Here is a 22,883-nt window from a genome sequence, read left to right on the forward strand (position 1 = left end):
AGAGTACGCTTGCTCCCTGTGACTCCTCTGCCAACAGTCAGGGGTATCGCAAAAAAAAGGGAAAGAAGAGGGCAAGGCCCGCAGGTAGTTGCATCGTGGCTGATGAAGGGTGAGGAGTCCATCGCGACACACGCAGCGGGCTGAGTCCCGATGCACACGAGCGATGAGATCTCATTGTGATTTCGCATTGATGACGTCGATCGATTGTTGGCGGTTACACGCTCGTGTGCACTGCTTCATTGAAAATATAAACCTGTCAAATCGCGTAACGTCACTGCTGCAAGCGGGATTTTCTATTATATTGCCGCGTTATAAGATTGGTTCTAATTTGGAATTTATTCGGTGAACAGATTTACTTTTGCAGCAGCAGACTCGCGCATTTTATGAGACCAAACTGACTTGCCGTAGATATAAAAAAGATTGTTTTACTACGTGTTTTCCTGTCTCTCTATTTATTTTGAATACATGTGAAAATGTTGTTAGAATACAAATTTAATGGTTGTTTTACTCCGAAAAACTAGGCAATGAAATTTGTTAATCCTTGCTCTAAACTTGCCATTGAACTTGTTATATCGAAGTCTCCATACTGTAAAACTGGGTGTTCAGAGTTGAGTTTAAAAAAGAAAAAAATTTATACAAAAACAGTATTTGAAATACACCAATTACAGAGGAAATTTTTAATATTTTTTGTAGCTTCTATGTTATTGAAAAAAAGGTACTATGGCAAAAGCATCTTTTGAAATTCTAATAATTGACGAAGCTACAAGGGCAGTAATGGATGATAAATTAATATTATTTAATCTTCCAAATATAATTCGATAATTTATCAAATTCAGAATAATATTAACTTGTAATTACGAACGCGATTTTCTGGAAACTGTTTTTCGACCCGAGATCCAGAAGATATTCGAAATTATTCGTCTGATTAACTTGCAATTTTAAAATATTATTCCTTATAAAATTATCTGTAATAAAATTAATGCTTCACCTACCGTTTGAAATTTAAGAAAGCCTTTTATAACATATGTTTTCTATAGATAGCGCATTAATTTGTTATATTTTCAGACATTTTCAAAGTTTATTTTTTTCAATGAAAATAATTCTTTACTTCAAATCGCTATTTTTTATTTTTTAAAATTAGTCGAAAATCGTACGCTACATTGGAGAACATGTAGTTCTGATGATTTGTCAAACGACCTATCGTTAGATAGAATTAACTTTGCTATATTGTAACTTAAAATATTAAATTACGACATGAAAATAAAATTAAAATACTGTCTGACAAGTCCATCACAAACCCTGATGCTATACTCAATAGTTGCTTGAAGGAAAAAATTTTTAATTCACCTATTTTTTTTAGATCTACAAGACAATAGGCCTTAAGAGGCTTTTTCCCCGTTTCCCAAGAAAAGAGAGCCTTTTCACAAATTAAAAGACCATTCAATGGAGTATTTTCACATTTCAAATATCACACCCTTCTGAAAGAGTGATTACAAGACGAAAGATGAAATTCTTGAAAAAGAGAGAAGAAAATTCTTATTTAGACGCTAATTAATTCTTCGACCATTTTCCTGTATAGAACGAAACGAGGATTAAAGTCTATGGCTAGGATAGAAATCGAGAAATCTTCGAAAAATAACGAATCTCTTGTTCCTCGCCAAGATCCTAGCTTACTGTTAATGAAACAATAATTGAAAGTAAAGAAAGTTCGCATTAGAAAAGTATATTGGAAAATTCGAATCTTACGCCAATGTAAGTCCTTCTCTCGTTTGTTTCATTTTCTTTCAAGAATCGGAAAATTTCAATCAGCAAAGCCGCACGCTCCCCGCTCACAATTTGCAAAGTACAATCGCGGCTGTTTGCTCGGGACAATTTCTGAGGATGAGATCATCTGTGAAGTAATTTCATTTGTGATTAAAATTGAAATTGCGATACCGCCACGCGAAACAAAAAGCTGTCTCCAAAAATTCGATATTTAAAGGAGGTGCTGTCCAGTGTTAACGATTTTAGTTCCAATGTTAAGTGACGAAATTATTGGACATCGTGGAATTATGTGTTTTCGAGGAAGTAATTCCCTTACGCTATCTCAAAGGACATTAATAAACGAGAATTAAGAATCGATCATAAATTATACTTAATATTGCTTGAATTTTTAATTTACCCCATTTAATGTAATATTTCTTGAATTCCAAAAAACAGAAATCACTGAAGCGTTCAGTTACAAACCTATCATGTTTATTTATGAGAACTTTGTCTGCAAGCAAGAATTTTTTAATACAAAAATATTTAATATTTACCGAGACATTACCAAATATTTAATATTTATTAGGATATTAACAGTCTCGCTATAGTATTAATAAATATATTTAATAAGATTTCGCATTTGTCGGCAGTTTAAATAAAAAGATTCCAATATGTAGAATAGAAAGTAAAATGAAGAAATACGAATCTTTTTATGCTGTAAAAAGCTTAAATCATTTGGAAAAGGAATATTCACTTAATATATTAGTTTACCAAAGATAAAGCAGACTAATTTGCAGCACAATTTGGAGAAAAACGTATTTACAATCATTTCAGCTTACAATACTAGACAGTAAGAACACAACATTGCTCTTTCAAATTTCAATAAAATCCTCAGTGGATGAAAGTAACGCAAAACTAACTATCTTACAAACGTAGAATGTAAGATAATTCGGTTTAGGTTACCTTTGTTCACTAAGTCAACATAGACTTACTGAATCTTTATAGGGTGTTGGGTCGCCTCGGTTTTTTTTTCGTTATTCTGTTTTACTTGTCCACTGGATCAACTTATTCCACATACACTGTTACGAACGTGTACATATAAGCAGAATTCAATGTAGTAGTAGCAACAGTTTTTGTAAATATCTCGGAAACTTAAGCCAGCTACTGCTCATGTCTATGTACAGGGTGAAAATAATAAAGCGTTGCAGACGAATATCTCCAAAAATATTGATTATACGCAAAAATATTTCAGATGAAAGCTGTTCAGCTTCCCCTCACCGAGGGGAACATCATATGGTTGGACTTTTATTTTTCTCGGTGGAAACGCAAAGGTGAAGTGAAGGTCACGCCCATTTTTTTCAAATGCAACCATACTTTTATTTTTTGCTAGTATTGTAACTTAGTTTAAGACAAATTTGAAAACTACCTCCAGAAGGTCATTCAAGGTCAAACTTGTAGGAAAATGTCAAAAAGGTGATTGAAATAAATGTATTGATAATTTAACATAATTGCGTTTCATTTGTACTTTAGTAATTGTTCAAAATGATTACCTTGTACTTCAATGCACTTAACAATGCTTTGTTCAATTTATTTCCGAAAAATAATTTGGTGCCTTCGAACTTTCACATTAAAACAATAACATGTGTTCAATATCAGCAATACTAAGGATAACATCAAAGTCATTATCAATGAAATGAAAACAAGTGCAAGGTAATCATTTTGTACATTTACTAAATTACAAATAAAATATAATTACGTACAATCAACATTTTTGGACATATTTGTCTGTAACGTTTTATTATTTCCACCCTGTATAGAGGAAAAATTTGTTCAAAGCATTGAGTTCTATAACATATTTAAAATTCAACGAAATGACTAATGCGTGACTAATCTGCAGATTCACCCGTTTATTTGATAACGTACTTTGTTTTCGAGAAGATTGAGTTTGAATTATGATCGGGTACAAGCGCACAAAAGTACAGTTTTGGGTGCTTGAAGAGTACATACAGAGGGTAAGGAGTACACTGTCGGTCTGACTATCTCTGCCATAAACTAGAATCTGCCATTCCTCTTTCCCCGTTTACCCCTTCAATGTCGATAACTGTATTTACTTCAGTACACTTGTACTCAGTTAAAATTTAAAATCAGTTTTTTCGAAACCGAAGCATTACAAATTTTCTTCCATATTTTCGTCTTATTTTCTCACGTTGAATCACTCCCTTTCTGCTTGTACCAACAATTCTAGGACACCCTGTATATCACATCTCTATCTATCACTGCCACAACAATACAGATAAAGTATAATCATCAGTGAAAATCATTTTTCCGAAACATTTTTTATAATACCTCAACATTCACAAGATAGTCCTCTCAAGGTACAACCCAAAAAGCCTCGAAGCTCATCTGTAATCTGCGAAAACAGTCGGTGCGCGTCGACCACCCCGTATTAAACGATCCCCGAGCACGTGTGCGTTTTCAATTAACACGAATTTCGCAGGAGACGAGAGCGTCGTCCGAAGCGCCTCTCTCTATTGACGAGCGTATCAAGATTCGCCGAGCAATTTATTTTCCTGCTACGCGAATGCGAATGACCGGGCAGAGGCTCGCGAACACGAGCACCATCAATGTTAAGAGCATCTTAACACAGACTGATGAGAATACGAGCCTGCCGGTATGTAGCTGTCACCGCGCTCGCCTCGGCCTGTACATCGTCGAGGCTGTCGCGGAGCATCGTTCCATTACACTGGTGGGACAAAGACGGACACGATCCATGCCGACCGCTGCACTCATTGTCGGACGAGACGCGTTTAACCAGCAGAGAGGCCATCGCGAATATTGGCGACAAAGTATCGGCTCGGACGAGAGTCACACGATTTACGCGCGTCAACGATAGAGGAAATCGACGAGAGAAACGCGATTCACTGGAGTAACAGACGTGGTGTTTCCTCGTTATATACTAGCGATTCAATGGCGAGTTTATAGCGAATGCGCAAGCTGATCTTTGAAATGTGACCCCCTCGATGAACTCGTCAGTGACCTATGAATTTATGTCGAGAAAGCGATGCACAATATTCCCACGGTATATCTGTCACTGTATAAGTAATCCTTCGTTATAAGCTCATTATATTCGCTACATCTTGGAATCATTTGGGTGTGACATTTTCATTTGCATATTACGTATTATTGATCATATTTAGGAGTAGACAACTTGAAAACATTATCCTGTAGATACGCAGTTTAGTGGCGAGTTTATAGCGAGGTAGATATACTATTTCTTCAATTTTTCTTGTCAGATATAGACGACAGTGTATGCAAGCAAAACTGTAGCTTTAAGCAATTTCAAGTTACAACAAATGTAGCGAGGTTATAATGAAGAATTACGTATAGAATGTTATAATGAAGGAGTAGGTATAGTGTATGACGTTAATCTGATATAATCGCGGGTCATTGAATTTACTGAGAAAAACAAATTCCTGGAAGCAACTCATGTGCTGGCAAAATCGTTTACTCGCCACAGTATCGTAACTCATTACCAACGTAAGGTTACATAGAGTAAGAGTCTACCTGGCTGATTAATTCACGTGTCAATCATTTGTACTTGCAACTATCTGGCCAAAAGCAAAACCCAAAGCAGATTAGAAAAACTATAAATGATACAGATAAATTCGAGCTTACAACGAATAGCTCCTACAACCCACTTACGTCTTACCCAACCATGCAGTAACGTTGTACATACAATTCCTTCGTGCTAAATAATTTTCAAGTTATCAGCGACGACAGCAATGAGCTCATAACGAAAGATTGCCGTCCATAAAGAATATTCTCCTAGGTAACCCGATCGCATTTGCGATATCATCACGATCGTAAACCAGATTCCAGCACGTTTTCGAACGATCGATCGCGAAACGACCTCTGGTTACTTTAAGCCCGCATCCTTACCAAGCGTAATGAAAGTACAAGAAACGCCGATCGGAGGTAAAGGAAATACAACGTAAAAGAAGAGCGAAGTGGAACGAGGAGAAACAAAGGACAGGCGGCGAGACGAGCGAGCGAGCGAGCAAGCAGGAAAAAGCAGCGAGCAGGATCGAGCGAGGGCAAGGCGAAGGAAGGATGGAGTATAGACGAGGAGAACAGTCTCGCGCAATGAGGAGGCGAGATGTAAGTAGGAGAAGCCTAGGGACGCCGATATAGCGAAGTTTCCATGCAACCGCCGCGAGCATCGGCCTCCGCCCGCGTTTGATCGCAACACACAGCGTCGATTTGTGTGCACACAAATTCCAGCCGCTTGTCTGGAACCGACTGCCGGTCGAGTGCACGTTTTTCGAAATACAGGAAAGTTATGAAATATCGCAAGCGTCGTGAAACTTTTAATGCGAGGTCCGGTGGCTTGCCTCCCTCCTCCTCCTCCCCCACCTTCTCCTCCTCCTCCTCCTCCTTTCCCTTCTTCTCCCTTTCTCGCTCTCCCTCGCCGCCTATACATATAGAATACACCTGGCCGTATAACCGAGCCTGCCAGTGCGCGCCGTGGGGTGGCGCGGCTAACTTTTTTATTAAAAAAGTTTTTCGAAATAAAAATCAGACCCGGCCTTTCGCGGAAGGGAGGAAGACACCCGGCAGCCGTCCCGCGCACACCCACGCTCCCGCACAAGAATATACACTGGGAAGGCTCGTGCCGCTTGCGAGTCGCGCTCGCATGCATGGAAACGTAGGAAGACGCATCTGCTCGATGTTCGTGACCGTCCCTCGCCTGCGAAGAGGCTAACGGGCGAAATCTATCCAACTTTGATCTGTGTATCAGATTTACTGTATGACCGTGCATGGGCGTCGAAAGGAAACAATGCTTGCAGACTTTCCTCGCTGTAGTAAAATAAGTCGTTATTAGTTGGAAATCTATGTATGCTTGTTTGAAACCTAAAAGTTGTTCTAACTTTTGAATCTCGATTTTAATAGTATGAGGTACATATAAACTGGGGAACCGCAGCAAGTGTCTGGGAGAATTGCATTGTAGCTTACGAGCTGCCGTTTAGCTACTGTTATCCATACATTTTTTATCTCATGAGAAGTCCTCTGAAAAGCACCCCTAGTGCTATTCAGAGGACTTCCCATAGAAGACGAATAATACATAGACCATCGTGAAGGGGTTAATTCAAGTCAGTGGAATTAAGGAATATTTATATATATTATTAGAAGAGATATTCAGAGTAACCTACAGTGATTCTAAAAAGAAGGGTTATAGATGGCAAAGGCAGTGACGAGTTTATAACGAGTAATATTACAATGACAATGTAATTACGTGTAGCAGATTTATAAATGTGATGATGAATATAGAAAGGGATATATTTTTGAAACAAACTCACGATGCAGGCATTACTCGCTATAGTTCCGCGACATTTAATTGGGAGTGAGCCTATGAATTGCAAGAAATATACTACCGACATCAATACATTAACAATGTGTTAGTAATTCATGTGTTAGTAATGAATATTTGTCTGATCAGGGAAAATGTGAAAGGAAACTACATTAATTTAAAAAAAATCGTGGAGACTGCAGCGAGTTTATAGAGAGTTGATAACACAATGCTAATTGTAGCACTTACTTGCTACAGACTTAAGTATAACTCATTGCCAGACGATACATGTATTAATGTATATTTTTTTAAAGCAATTCAAGGCATAGTCTATGAACAAGAAAAATAGATTTCTAAGAACAATTTATACATTGATAATTCAAGTAAGGAAGCCAGCGACGAATGAATAATAAGGAAATATATAATCTTCTGACTTGTTATAGCGTCAGTGATTTATATCTGTCTTCTTAAAACAGAAATTAAAAGAAGCTTAGCGTAATTCTGAGAATAAAGCAAGTGATCTTATAACGAGAAAATAAGCTTAGCTGACTCTGATCTCGTCGAAAATGTATATAAAAGTACACGGATGAAATTTACGTATCTTAAATAATTCTGAAATATGCCAAACACACTAACGAGCTTATAGCAATGCATCACTATACCGCAAAGATTTACGGCTGCCTCCATCGAACCCTACCACGCATTTTGGTACGCCCTGTAAGTCTGGCAGACGTCTGAAGCGCATTTTCAATGCCAAGCGTCTGAATATCCTCCTATCTCCCATAAGGCATATCATAAGTACGATTTATATTATCTTGGAATGCAGTGTTGTGCGGTTGCCCACTGGCGTCGCTATCGGGGGACTCGCCACTAGCAACGCAAGGCTACTGTCCCCATACCTCCGATTAACGTGCACTCAACTGAACTCAAACAATTCAAGGGTACCGCTTTTCAAGTCTTGGAGCGAGAACGTCTCGAGGACAATTTAAATTTCGAACGTCCGACTAATAGAGGGTCGAGATTAAACATAGGCGTCACCATTGATAGCTTGCAACAGAGACTCTACACGTTCCATCGAAAACACGGATCTGTTTATCAAAAGCTTCTCGGAACGTTCTTCCTTGGGGTACAGCGACTCGCCGCTTCTTCCCGACAGTAATAGCGTTTCGCTGGACCAGTAAATAAAATTTTTTCCCCAATAGCCGAGGCTCGCAACAAACAAACCACTCAACGAGTCCGGCCGACGCGCCAGCTCGTCCGGAGCCACCTCCTCCCATTGATATGGGTCAACCAAAACCGCTTCACCCTCAGCCCCTTGACGCGCCCCCACCCCCAACCACCTACCCATTCTCAACGTATCCGGCGATGGGCGCTCGCGAGCGCACGACGAGACACATCGACGACCCTCGTGCAGGTACATGTGCCCGTGTACACAAAGAACGGGCGTGCGTACAATTGGAGAAACTGCGAAAGCGACGGCGTCGTGGCGCGGAGAGTATCCACCAGGCTAGGAGGAGGTCGTGGAGGAGGAGGCGGAGGAGGCGGAGGTGGAGGATGAAGAGGACGGAGAAAGAGGCGGAGGAGGCCAGGGAGAAGCGGAGGTGGCTCGTTCGGGGGATCTTTATCAAAGTCAACGCACGCCGGTCACCATGGCAACGAAATTGGATTTTTTTTTTCGAAGTTTTTTCGGCCCTTCTCGCCGGCGCCCATTCTCGAAGGGGGAGAGGGGGTGGAGGCTCGACGGAGGAGATGGCGGTGGCGGTGGCGGCGGCTGCGGCGGCGGAGGGAAAACGGTGGTAGGAGAGACTGGCGAAAAAGAGAAAAGGGGGAAGAGAGAGAGAAAGAGTATCGAGAAGGTCGGGGAGGCTCTGACGAACGGCGACCGGGGAAGCCAATAATTCGAATTGAGAACAGCCAATGGCCGTGCATCTGATTTTTTGTCGTATCATCGTCGAGGTCGTCCGCCCTCTCCCCAAGCCCCCGCGTTGCTCCCCACACCCGCGCCCCCTGGCATCCGCGCGACGAAAGGGGCCGCTCTCTGCCTGGCTTTTTGTAAAATCTCCCATCCTCCACCGCTGCCACCTCCACCGTTCGCGTCCTCTGTCCTCCTCCTTCGTCTTCTCCTCTCCTCCTCCTTCGACTCCTCGTCGCTCTAACTCTTCGTTGTCCTGGCTCTCCTATGGTGTTTTGCTGACTACGCACCGCACAGGATGTGTGCATCGGCTGTAGGTACATCGGCCGTGCATTGGCGAGCAAGCCTTGAGAATGGTCCAGTTCGCAAGCCTCGAGAGGGAAGCGTCGGGAGAACACCAGACACCGACGATGCCACGGTCTACACTGATATAGAAACGCTCTGCGGGACCAATTTCCTCGAAAGGGGTAAACTTTCCCGACTGTAGATGAGTTGAGAACAGTCGGATTCGGTAACAGAATTTTCGCCCCCATCCTCGCTCAAAGTCGCCAGGTAGCTGTAAAGTTAGACTCCGAGTCTTCCTTTGACGATAAATTCCACGGCGTTCCGTGGTCAAGATAGTCCCTACTCTGGAGCAGAGGTCTTTCATGGAGCAGAAGGCCTGAGAAATCTCGTTGCACTTATTGCTTAAGTTTTTGAAGTTATTAAGCAATCTTCTTGGATTTGAGATCGCGTTTTTCTACTGGAACAGGTTTCAGGGTCGTGATTATAATCAGTTGATAACTGAAACAGTTGCATGAGTGATAGGATGTAGGATTATTTGATCCATTTTCGTGGAAGCTGTGACTATTCGTTTTCTAAAAGTCGTTATTAGGAACACTATCTGGGTTAGGTTACTCCTGTTTGCCTTTTTCGGTAACTTAGAAGAACGGGATTCGCGGCTTCTTGAATTCGAGGTCGCTCGTTTCTTGGAACTCAGTAACGAAGGTCTGCTCCGAAAAGAAGTTTAACCCCCTGACTGTGGATCGCATGGAAATCATATTCCACTTCTGCAATTCTTTTGTAGAATTAGTTTATAAAAATCAATAAATGTTTTACATTTTTCTTACGATCTAATTTTTCTTCTACGTTTGCAGTAATAAACAAGCTGTGTGCATATTTGAAAAAATTGTTATAGTATATCAGAGTAGATAATGGAAAGTATACTATTCTCGCTACAGTTCTAGATTTCCAAAAAATTAACTGATCTGAAATTGGGAAACCAAGAATATTTATGTTAAGTATGAGTGTGACTATGGCCAGGGCCATAAAGGAAAAAAGTTATTGACAAAAATTAATATCTTTGTTTAAAAAAAGAGAAACTTAGAATTATAATACACTGATATATGCCGGAATTGAAAGAAGGCTGCCCTTGTTTTACTCTTTTTTGCCTGAAACAGGAAAACTATACTCTCGAAGAGCCTTACCAGATTGACACGAAATCATATTGAAATGTTATGAAGTATAAGTTTCTGTAAAACTATCCTCATAGTTTTTTCGTAATTAAAGAAGCCTCGCAGAGCAGTAGTCAAGTGAATATTCTATTTTCATATCGCAATCATTTAGATCAACATTGAATTCTTTTAATGAACCTAAATAGCGTTAAAAGCATTATTACCACAATTTACATCCTATCATACCATTTTTTTATTTTTGGTTTTTTAATGAATTCCCAATTAACTAGCACAATTAGTTAACAACTTCCTTCAAGACCTCAATCTTAAAAAAGAAATCGATTTTTTATAAATTTCTAGATTAGAAGATCCCCTCAGTAAAATCACCTTAAATCCCCAAAAACGAAAAAGAAGGTAATCAAGGATCGTTCGACGTTCTTGTTTACCCAACCGAACCCTCATTAAGATTTCACTGACGCATGTTGCGAACGAGTTTAGCCCGAACCAAATACACATGCATAGCCCGTGTCATAAAAATACACTAGCCCGACAGGGGTTGCTTCTCTTCGATATGTCAAAGCTGCAAGACTAGGCCACGTCCTTCGTCGGCGAGCAGATTGTTTCGAGATTAAGCCAGCCTTTCTCCTTTTAAGAATCTCGCGAGTATCGCGTACCGAGCAAGCCACGCACGCTCTCTTTGCCCTCCTCGCCGCCCGCTGGCTCACCGTGGCGGCGCGAGTTCAAAGCTCGAGAGCGCGAAAGAGTGCGGGAACTTCCGGTGGAGCGATTCAGCGAGCCAGGCATTCCGTGGCTGCGAAGTTCGAGGCTGGTCGGGTCCGAGGCTCGCTAATGGCGACAGAATCAGTGGCGGAAGCAGACTTTAGAATTCTCTAGATTCGAGACGATCAAACTGAACGAGATGATGATTTGACTACCACAGTGCTCTCTTGTTCTAGACCCATCACTGCATTAGTTTCCTCGAATTATGGTATTTCCTTGATGTATCGCGACTCGGAATCAAAAACAGGTCTACAGTGTTTCCTTGTTACAGGCTCATAGCTCACTTGTCAACGACTTTATAGCTAAGATACGATCAAGTAGGGTGAATTGCGCTAATATGAAATATTTTTGTACATGTATTTTAACCTGTTTGCAGAAGTTTTATAAAAAAATATGAATACTAAGTATGGTTTCATAGGAAATTTCATAATCTTTTGTCTGATAAAAGTTAAAGATGAAATATAATTTTTGAGTAATATTTATCACTGTTATTGAAATTCTCATTTCTCATGTTTAAACAGGCTCATGATGTAACGTGGAATACCTACTGTATGGATCTAATTTGGAACAGTATGGGACAATTGAATTCACTTTTTAGAAAAAGATGAAAAGTAGGATTCAAGTACCTAATTACATTATCAACAGACTCAAAAATCCTTACGAAGTGATAAACAAAACCTACACAAAAAAATTTAGACAGGAATCTAGGACAAAATTTACATCGTAACACAGAAAAGAACAATATATTGTGGAAACACTGCACTCGAAAATACATATTTCAATCTCGCGTGCTTCGGTTGCTGGCGTCATGGAATCAGAGGGCGACACTGGTGATTGACCTCGGAAGTATCTCCTGCGCGGCGTAAGCTCGCGAGCTTACAAAAAGAGAGTCTATACCCCACTATACCATCATGATATTCACGGTTCTGTTTTGCTAAAGCGTATTATTCGCATAGGCAAATTTCTGAACAAATAAACATTGTTATTTTGCACGTAGACTGCTGTATAGGTAGTATCTACCAAAACACGACCTAAATCACGGAAATTACTCTGCCTCAGTTGAACAGTTAAAAAAGACTCGATGATACGCGACAGACGACGCATCTTTCGTGAAAGTAAGACACTATTGATCGGTGTTAACAACCGGAAGTAACACGATACGCTATTGACGCGATATAAATAAGAAACGACAACGCGAAGAGCGCTTTGCGCGCTGAGTCTGTGTAACACGGATCAGCGTCAGGAGCAAGTTTTTTTGTATAATTGCCCTGTGAATTACGATCACGTCGCGTGCACAATTCAGAATTATTTAACAGGCATGCATAAGCGTTTTGTTTATGCGCCGAAGAGTCCCCCTTTTTTTCCGCTTTTTCGCGGAGTCTATCGATCCAGAAAGATTCTACGAACCGAAACGCGGAAACGCGTATATTCAACGGCCGACGACGATGATCGCGTAGCGCAAAAACGCCCACCCCCACTCGAATTCCGCTTAATATTTTATGAATCATGGAACGCGGAGCGTTGCGCCGTATCCTCATCGCATTATTCGTGTCAACCATCTGTGCGAGCATGCTGCAAACGACCCGCCGACTATAGCTGCCGGATAAACTCTCCGCGATCGATCGGCCACCCGATGCCCCCACTGTCTTACGTGCATTTCTGCGTGAAACGGTCCGTTTTGCCTCGATAGAATATTCTCGCGTTTAATTCGAAGCGAGGACACGGTCCGAGGAAATCGGGATCGGGGTCTGTGACAGAGCTAGGGCTACTCGAATGATATCAATAAATTTCAAATAGTTGGTTTTCGGCAGCAATGGTAACAATCTGATACTAAGAAAATAACTAGATTTGGAATAGTGGAGTATTCGAATGATATGAATAAATTTCGAATAATTGAGTATTCGAATGATATGAATAAATTTCGAATAATTGAGTATTCGAATGATATGAATAAATTTCGAATAATTGAGTATTCGAATGATATGAATAAATTTCGAATAATTGAGTATTCGAATGATATAAATAAATTTCGAATAGTTGACTATTCAAATGCTATTCTTTGAAATCATTATTTGTTATTATGTTGTTATGAAGTAGGTACATGTTTATATATTCGTAGAATTAGTATTAGACTGAACATTGTAATACATTTTCAAATGTTTCAATATAGTTTGATCTTATCTAACGGCAAGAATAAATGAATACTTTAAAAAGTAATTTTTAACTGAACCTAGAATAGAAATGCTAATAAAAAGTTATATTGGCAAAATTACCATTTACAATTTTGCTATGATGTAGCAAAACTACATTCAAGGTTCACTTCAGGTGTACAATTTAATCTTATTTCGCAAAGATAATAATATGCATTAATGTTTATACTTGTACTTATAATTATTTCAAGTAAAACAAATGAAAAAATGATATTCAAATTACTCTAAGTCTTCATAGAAAAACATGTTCCACTTTCAAAATCCTTGTCAGAACCTTTAACCTTGAAACACTTCTTAGAAATATTCATATTGCATAAAAACAATTAGTCATACAATTATTTTAATTATATTCTTACCTATAATCGTTTGTCTTTTAAACATTTGAAAGTTATAATTTTAAATTATTTAATTTAAGTTTAAATGAAATCAAAACCACACGTGTAAATCCTTAGAAAGGACACAATGACTTAAAAAGCAACTCAACATAAAAAAACGTTCGAGAAAACATTTTTCAATTGAATAATATAATAGCATAACTGAATGACGTACATATCTGTCGTTTCCAAGAATTAATGCATAATAATTCTGCAGCTGTTCAGGAAGAGTTTCATTCAAGGAGTGATAATACAAAAGAAACCAATCCAATTCAATTAAGTGGAATTAACAAGCTAATTCTGCAAAATTACGTTACCAGAAAAACTAAAAAAAAATGTAAAAAGTTTTTGTAAAATTTTCAAAATTAAATAGTCAAAATTACCAATTTAGATGTTAGTTTTTCTTGAATTCATTCACAGAATTATTGCTCAATAAACGACGCTATTAACGCATATAATTCAAAACTGAAAATCACTGACGTAATTCAGAGAAAAATTCCTAGAGGTTATCACGTGTATTTTGCTCCACGTGGCTCTCGTTTGCATGCTCATTACTAATAGGAGTTTAATCGATAAAATGGATGAACGATCCAAGCGATCCCTGACGTCAATGTAACGTTGAGGCTACAGTACAGTTTTTCCTGAATCGGTAGAGTCAATTGGCGCGAACGTGGCTAATTGAATTTCCAAAGAATCGGTTAACGCGCCGTTAAAATGCAACAGGTTTTCGAGACGGAACGGATGGATTCGAGTTCTCGATCTGTCGGAGCATTCCTGCGGAGATCAGAGCCTCGCCCTTTTCGCAGGTTACAGGATGACCCATGCCTTTTATGCTTTTATCTCGAGTTCAAACGTAACCCAGAATAGAAGCGTCCCAATGAACTTCCACATTTTCTGTCGCCTTAGGAATTCGTGCCCAAATACACTTTCACGTGGCGTCGATGTCGAAAATACAATCTTTCTCCAATACAACAGAGTTACTTAATGGGTAATATTAAATATCTAAACTGTTTAATTTGTTCTTATTAAATTATATAAGCAAGGTTTAGCAACAAGTGTATGAAATAAATGAGCGTTGAGAAACATACACAAAAAATTGTGTTACAAGTTGTTTTGAAAGTGTTACATTTTTTAAAGGTACACATTCATGTAACTTTTTACCAATTCATATTTTACCTAATAACTGAAGAATGTAGTTTTATTTTCTACTTCTGTATTTTTATATTTTGATATAAGCTGATTTGTCGGAGAATGTTCTACAGTTATTTTAGATACTTTATTGTTTCTATTTTCATAAAAATACAATTTAAGTAAAAACATTTATATCTAATATCAAACTCTTTTTGGCAAAATCAAGAAGGATATAATAATTTAAAACACCTGAAACAATTTGATTTTGACTAATCTCCCCACTTTAATTGCTTCGACTTCGCTAAATATTGATAGATCTTTCATGTCCCTGATGTAATTGGTAATTGATTTTCACTCTCATTTGTCACGTTGCTCCAATCGTCACGATTGCAATTGATAGGTCGTAAAATGTTAGCAACACGCTCGATACAATGACCGAGCATTTCTGCGAGCAGACCGGTTTGGACGATTCGAGTAACAGGCATTGTATGATTGTTCTAAACAAGAAAGTCGATCGACGTGCGTGCATGTTGGAAAAAATTCCGATCATTGGAGCAACACTCTGTATTTCAACATCATATCTTTCTTCTTTTTTTTTTTTACCGAAAGTATTTTTATTACTTTACGACCTGATTTTACCGTACAAAAAAAGCAATATGCAAGCGGTTTATTAGTATTCATGATCTGTTATAATAATATAACTGGGGCCAATTATCGATAAATATCGTTAAGCTTGTTGAACACTAACATGCTTACAGTCCGTGTGATTACTATTAACCTATTTTCTTTGAAAACATTAAATCACGTAAATTTATGTTCGAAGAAAGAAACGTCATTCTATAAATAATATCATCTCTGATTACTCTGTTTGTGAATAAATTAATGATATTTAATCCTTATATTTAAATTATATTTAATTCGTTATATTTAATCACTGACCCACTTTTTACAGCGATCTTCCTTTTTTTTTTTCGAATAACTTCTGTATCCTACGTTTAAAAAAATTTCGAGCTCAAATAAAGGTACGACAATTTAATGCAAATTCACTCAATATTCGGGTGATCCAGTAAGAATGACTGAAATTGAAAACAGGGGTCTTTAGTTTCCCTATTGTGAGAGCACGTATGTAGATGTTTCATCGAAATCACCGTGCCGGATATTCCCTAGCGAGTCGCTTGAATAAAACTCGTCACGTGACGCACTTATCAGTCCACAGCATCGATGGGGCGGAGAAAAATCGAATCCTCAACCGATCGATTCGCACAGCTGGTTTTTCACGTCGTGCACGTACGCGTCGAGAGGCAGAATAAACAACTGTGCGCGTGTGTACACGTACGTGCGTGAGCCACGCGGCGTCAGCGATGGGAATGACGTTTCTGTGAGTTCATGCACCGCTAACTTTTCAGATGAATCAGATCATTTTCGAGATGATTTCTCGGACACGTTCACTGAAGAAGATAACGACATTAGGCACTATTATTTACGGAATATAAATAGCAACAATTGTAGAGATAATATTTCCAATCAAATAAGATCACATTTATGAATATGTTTCAAACTGACACTGTGCGAGTTTTCGGAGAGATAAGATTGTACAAAGGTAGAATAATAGAAAAAGGTTAGCTATATATTAAAACTGATGATAGGTTAAGGATCGATGAGTGGGGCTGTTATGAAATTTATGATGATGATACGCGCTATGAGGTTGTCGTTGGATTTTATTTCTTCATATCACTTTTTAGAATTGTGCCATTTTTTAACGACACAAATGCAAATCGTAAATATTGAAGTTCAGAAATGTGCATAAAATTAATGTTAAATTAATGACTATCTGCATCTATAAAAAATTTTAGTGATTTTAAACAAATTTTGATTGAATACTTTATTAACGAAATTAAATAAACTGAATGAATAGGTTTTTCATTAACTTATTAGAAAAAAATGTTACATGACGCTTAATCTGTTTGTTTTGAAATAATTTTCTAAATTATGGAAAATACAACTTATTTTGATAATCACACAATTTAAATAACAGTAAACAAATGCATCAGTTTATTACATTAGACTGGAATAGAAAATATTAAAATAATTATTGAAAGTACTAACTTTAAGTCAATAATATTTTGGGATATTTTTAATTAATAAATAATTCCAAATTTTTGATGGATAATGGATGTATGACGCTTCGATTTCCTTTTGAAAGTTCAGTATCATAGATATGTCACAAATTGGAAAACATGAAATATGAAACATGCTTATTTATTCCTATCTGTTACATTTTATGTGTATTAATGAAAATCTATATCTATATGGTGCAGAAATACATTTGAATGGCACAGGTTGTAGAGAACGTTTTAATAAACCATTTAAAATTGTCATTTTTGCTTTCTGCAGTTAGATTGGATTTTGAGAAAATAGTTCAGAAATATGTAGATGAAAAATACAACTTTACGTAAGAGCCATTTTTCCGAGTAGCAGTGATAATTCGTTAAGTAATTATTCAATCTTTCAAATAAAAACTTATGTAAAAACAAAGTTATTAGAATTGATAATAAGAAAAAAAATTGTTTTGACATTTTTTGTATCATGGGTCCCTTTAATGAGTTGCAAGATTGTAAGAATTAAAAACTGTATTATTAATACTCATGCACTGCTCAATTAACTAATACACACATATATTATAATTAGACTAATTTCTATCTCATAAAATGTACTTCCATATAATAATATTATGTCTACCTTAACCCTCCATTTTGAAAACGAAAACTTATATCGCTAAGAAACTCATAGCTTCTACATTAAATGTTACAAATCCATTTTACTCATGCGCAATTAGCGATAATATTTAAAAAAAAACAGAGTCAATACAGTGTACAATTCAATATAAATTAAATTCTCACTAAAAAAGCATTAACAGTTAAAGACAAGTGTCTGCGCAAATTAACTCGAACAGTGAACAAAAATTAACATAATAAAAAAAAAAATTTCTACGAATCTTACAAGACTTTACTTCCAAAATAACCAACGTCAAACACCTACGCAACAACAACCGCACACAATCCCCGTCCTCTTTCAAATCCTTCGCCAGGGAACCGGCGAACTGATCGACTCTTAGCACGCACGGTTACCGGAACTCGCATCGATTAGGAATCATTGACCGATCATGAAATCAATCCCATCGCTACATGGGACCTGTCCACTCGAACCGTGTGTTCTCTGCGTGAACGCAACTCGCGTACGCGTAGCGTAGGTTCAAACGCACGTGTGTAAGTCTGTCAGCTCGCCCCTTCCCAAGCCGTCGCTCCCCTTCCCTTCGCGACCCTAACAAAATACCCGACTCTATTGGTCCGACCCTCGCCCCCCTCCGCCCTACCCGTAGACGACTCATTCCATTCAGTCACTCGTACGAACTCCTCAAACACTAACCACGCTACGGACCATGCCGCGTGCTCTCCTCCCTCTCGCTCTCCTCTGCCATCCTCTCTCTCTCTACGATGCACACGAGCGCTCAGCCACGCTCACGTATCGTGGCTCCTTTCTCTTTCCGTTCAACGACTGCCTACATTCGACCCTCTCTCTCTCTCTCGAGTTTACAGCTCGTCTCTCTTGCGCGCGCCACATGCGTCGCGGAAACGTTCGCACAGGTTTCTAACCTGACCTACGCGTGACACGGCCAGGGGCGAGGGAGCCGAGATGCAATGTCATCCGGTCGAGGAGGCTTTTCGTCTCGAGATCGGTGAATCGATCCCGTCGAAGGGGCTCGAAAATGACGCTGGACTTGTAGCGAACATGTGCAGGATGCACACGATAGATCCTATAATTGTTGAGCAATCGAAATTCGAAGAAAGATGTCGAAATATTAGGTTACGTACGTTACTCGTTAATCATAGGCGTCGCTTCCATGAAGATGAATCGACGCGCTCGAAGTTGGATGAATCACTCGTCGCACTAGTGTCACACAAGTTTCATTCCAACTGTACAACCGTTTCGAAACACTTGGCACAGCTTCGGAACTTTCTACGAAAGCACGCGCGCAAAAAGGTAGACTGCTCTCGGGCCGCGGGTCCGCGAGTCGCGCTCGCGGAGCGAGGACGATGTATCAACTGCACCCGATCTCGCTCGAGTTCGAACTGTCCGACTGGTCGTCGTACGCACAAAGCACACTCGATGGGGACACGGCTGGAAGAGTTGCCTTTCCGAAACGATGGCGAACGAGGGCCCCGACCGTTCGGAAGCCCGCGTGAAAAACAAGAGAGATCACGAGGACGAACGGATTCCCCCGAGTCAGCCGAGATACGTTGCGCTATAAAACATAGTGTACAAGTTAAAATAGTCGACTATAGTCTCTTAAGGTCCGAAGAAGCTCGGTTGCCTTCGTCGCGCGCAGAGATACGCGCAAGACCGCCGTTTCCCCTCCCTCTCCCACTCTCTCTCGTTATCCGTCTTTCTGTCCCCCCTTTTGATTCTCTCTCTCTCTCGCTCCCTCTCTGTCTCACTGTTCCCCCTTCTTCTCTCTGTTGCGCGCACCGTACCCTTTTGTCCGGGAAGAAGAAGCACGCAGGTCGAGAACTCGGTGGCCGTAGTACGCGAACGTGGAATCGCTCTAGCGAAACTCTCTCGATCGGCCAGTCAATCGCGCGAGACAAACACTCCGGGGCTGAACTTTTGCGGAAAAACAATTCGACGAATGCGATAACAAAGGTCAGCGTTCGTCACGCGACCGCCAAGCGATTCCCTCCTCCTCGGTGCTTCATTGAAATCGAAACGGGGGCTCGATCGAAGCTCCGTTTATCGTCCACGTTTCGCGTACTTAACATCGCCGCGCCGCTAGCGATACCAACTCGGCCGAACCTCGATACGTGGAACTGTATCAACAATGCTCGCTATTCATCCCGTTTTGCCTTATATTTCCCCTCTAGCGGCGGTCGCGCCCGAACGCGAGAGATCGCTGCATGCACTCTCCACACGCGTGCCTCCTCCCCTCTACGTGGACCAACGAGCTGTCACATTTTCGACTTCCGTGTGCAGCGTGTGGATGAGAGTATGCATTTGTAGATAATCATCACACGTGCTTGGTATATTGAGATATGCGTGAGTGTGAGAGAGGGAGAAAGAGGGAAGACGAAAAAATTCGATGAAGAACGTATGTACGTTTTCTCGATATGAGCTCATGTACATAGTTAGGGTATTTAGAAATACTTTAGAGTTTAGAGGAAACGAGTCATTGCTATATCTGTAGTTACAGGGCGAAACGACGCATAACGTATTCCTAGTAAATTTAAGTTTGCCGTTTCTGAAGTTTACAAGATGGAATTTGTAGTTTTAGCAAAAATCGATTGAACTATAGAAACGTTAAATCCTAAAATGGAAATAGAATTTTCGTAAATTTGACCTGATTTTTAGTTCTCAAGAATGTATATTTTCCACTTGGAACCAACTAGAAACATAATACCTGTCTACTTTCGACAAACTATAAGCGAATCGAAAACTGCTATATTCAATAAACGACGTACCGTCCAACCGATTTGCCGCGTCGAATAAATCCCCTCTCCCCACTTAAATGGTCAATACCAAACAGAGGTTGAAAACATCGCGCGTCGATACGTGGAAAATACGGGCATCTCGAAAATCAAAATACGTCACTTATACCGTTCCACCCGGCAACCACAGACATACTGTCACTCACGTCTCTGCCAAAAAGCCACGGCTGGCCTAGTGCATGAATCGACCTCCCAAACGCGCCCCTCGCTATAAACTCGTTAGTGACTCATGATGCTACAGCGTGGAACAGTACCAACAAAGAGGAGCCCGAACTCGCGTACTACCACCGCGAAACGCAAGACACACGGACGAGCGGAGCAGCGTGCTGAAGGGACGAGCGACGCGCAGAAAGGGCGCGCACTCGAAAGGGCACGTGTAACAGCGGGACGAAGCGAGGCGAGCGGGGGCGGTCGCGTAACCGACACGGTGTGAAAAGTGAAATGACAACACGCAGCTTGCGCGTCACTGACTTCGCGAGGGCCGGGTACACGAGGAGTCTAGATACGATACTGAGTGCTCGGCGCGGCGATTCGTGGCGACGCTTTCCTCAAGAGGGTGGGAGAGACGGACGAGGGCGAGCGAGGAAGCGACAGGGAGCGAGACGGAGAGAGAGCGCACGCGAGGAAGAACGCGCGGGAGAGAGGTCGGGTGGAGGGGGTGGGAGGCATGCAGGAGGGACCGACGGAATTCTCTCTGTTATAGATTAAAATTTTTTACGGGGAAGATATTGATTGTTGCTTTTTATTAATGTAACATTAAAGTGGTGCCGCGGAGGTACGGGGAAGGAAACTCCCGCCGCCGGCGACTGTTCGCGGGGGTAGGGAGAGCGTCAAGGAGTGGGGAGCGCCGCGAAGGTAGGGTAGAGCGCACGATGTACAACAGCGGCGGGTGGGTGGGGGAGGAAGAAACGAGGCGCGGGAAGACGGCGCGACGGTGGGGGATGTTCCGCGACGCGACGAGAGAGGAGAAAAGCAAGAAAAGTAAGAACGGCGGCGGCCGTGCGCGGCGCGCACTCTGGAAAACGACGTCGGCAGGAGGGAGGAAGTAAAAAACGAAAGGGGGGACGGAGGAGGAGGGTGTTCGCGAGGCTAGACAGGGCAGGGCGAGGGGGGTGGGCAATCCGGCAGGGCGGTGGTTGGGACTCGAAGCGGCGGAAATAGTGCCATAAATACGAACATTTTTCATAGCGTCTTGCAGCCCTGTTTTGATAATCATCCCCCCCTCCGACGACGCTGCCCCGCCGACCGCGACTCCCCCCTGTCCCTTGGTCTTCCTCGCGGGTCTACCCTCTTCCCGGGCCCCTCGCCGAGCTTTACAGATCTTAAGTACACGAACACGCGCGCACACAGCGACCACGCGGTGGACACAACAGACACACGTAGATACTACCACGAGGACGGGGAAAGCGACGATGTCGACGATGCTTCGTTTCGCGCCCCTTTGCTTCACCTTACCCCAATCACCCTTTTCAGCCTCCATCCCCCTCTCCCACGGTCTTGCTTCCTCCGCCCTAGCCAGCCACCTATTCTTCTACCCGCTTTGACATTTTTCGCGAGTTAAGGCCCGCTCGAACTTCGCGGAAATCCATCTCGCGCTGGTTCGAGCGAGAGTGCCCGCTCTCTCGCTTGCTCTACACCCTCTTTCCCCCCTGTATGCCCACCCTGCCCCCTGCCTTCGCCGCCGCCCCTACTCAGGCGGCGCGGCTCTTCCTCCTACTCCACCGCCGCCCATGCCACTCTTTCTTTTTTCGTTTTTCTTTTTTTTCTTCGATTCTTCTGCCTCTCCTTTTTTCAGGGGGAGCGAACCGAGAGACGCGAACACGGCGGATCGATTCTTCGTTTCGAGAGGACTGCAACCGGGGAGGGTGGGGGTGTCGGAGGGGGAGACGGTGCTCGCCGTGGGCCTCCTCCTCGGTAATTACCAAATCGCCAGCCGAACGCGACGATAAGACGCGTGCAACTAATTTCGGGTCATAAGCGCGCGAACGATCGGCTAATTGCCCGATCGTTAATCATCGATGGGTAGGTGTGGCGCTGCACGGCGGCCGATTAATCGCTCCTCCTCGCACAAAAACTCGCGGTTTCGTGTTACACGGCGAACCCGCCCGCGGGATCTCTACGAGTTGCGCGCAGTGTGTACAGGTAATCCTGCACGCCGGCCTGTAACGTTACACTCCGTGCGTTGGCCATTGTGCGCGCGTAATTCCCTCGATTTTTCACGTGAAGGACTTATGACGCGTCGATCGTGTCCCTTCGACCGAAATTCGCGACCAATTTCCTATCTGCTAGTGTTGGAGCGCGGTGCTTCCTGGTTATGGGCTGGCGGCTTGTTGATGAACTTAGAGCGAGATATATTTCTGGGGTAAACTTGTATTAAGTAGTAGCCTAGAGTAGAATAAGCAAAATTTGTTTG

At 41.4% G+C, this 22,883-nt stretch overlaps 1 protein-coding gene across 5 annotated transcripts in view; it reads right to left on the reverse strand.

The window, feature by feature from the left end:
- Positions 1–22,883, reverse strand: part of LOC143177446 (uncharacterized) — a 167,574-nt gene that overhangs the window by 101,714 nt on the left and 42,977 nt on the right. Inside the window, exon 6 of one of the 5 annotated variants that reach the window (XM_076375342.1) lies at positions 18,803–22,855. The exons of the other annotated variants lie outside the window; for them this stretch is intronic. The gene's annotated coding sequence lies outside the window, so the exon portion shown is untranslated. The remainder of the gene's footprint in view (positions 1–18,802; positions 22,856–22,883) is intronic. 5 annotated transcript variants of the gene reach the window in all.

This window comes from Calliopsis andreniformis, chromosome 3 (genome assembly GCF_051401765.1).
Source record: "Calliopsis andreniformis isolate RMS-2024a chromosome 3, iyCalAndr_principal, whole genome shotgun sequence".
In the NCBI taxonomy this organism is placed as follows: Eukaryota; Metazoa; Arthropoda; class Insecta; order Hymenoptera; family Andrenidae; genus Calliopsis; species Calliopsis andreniformis.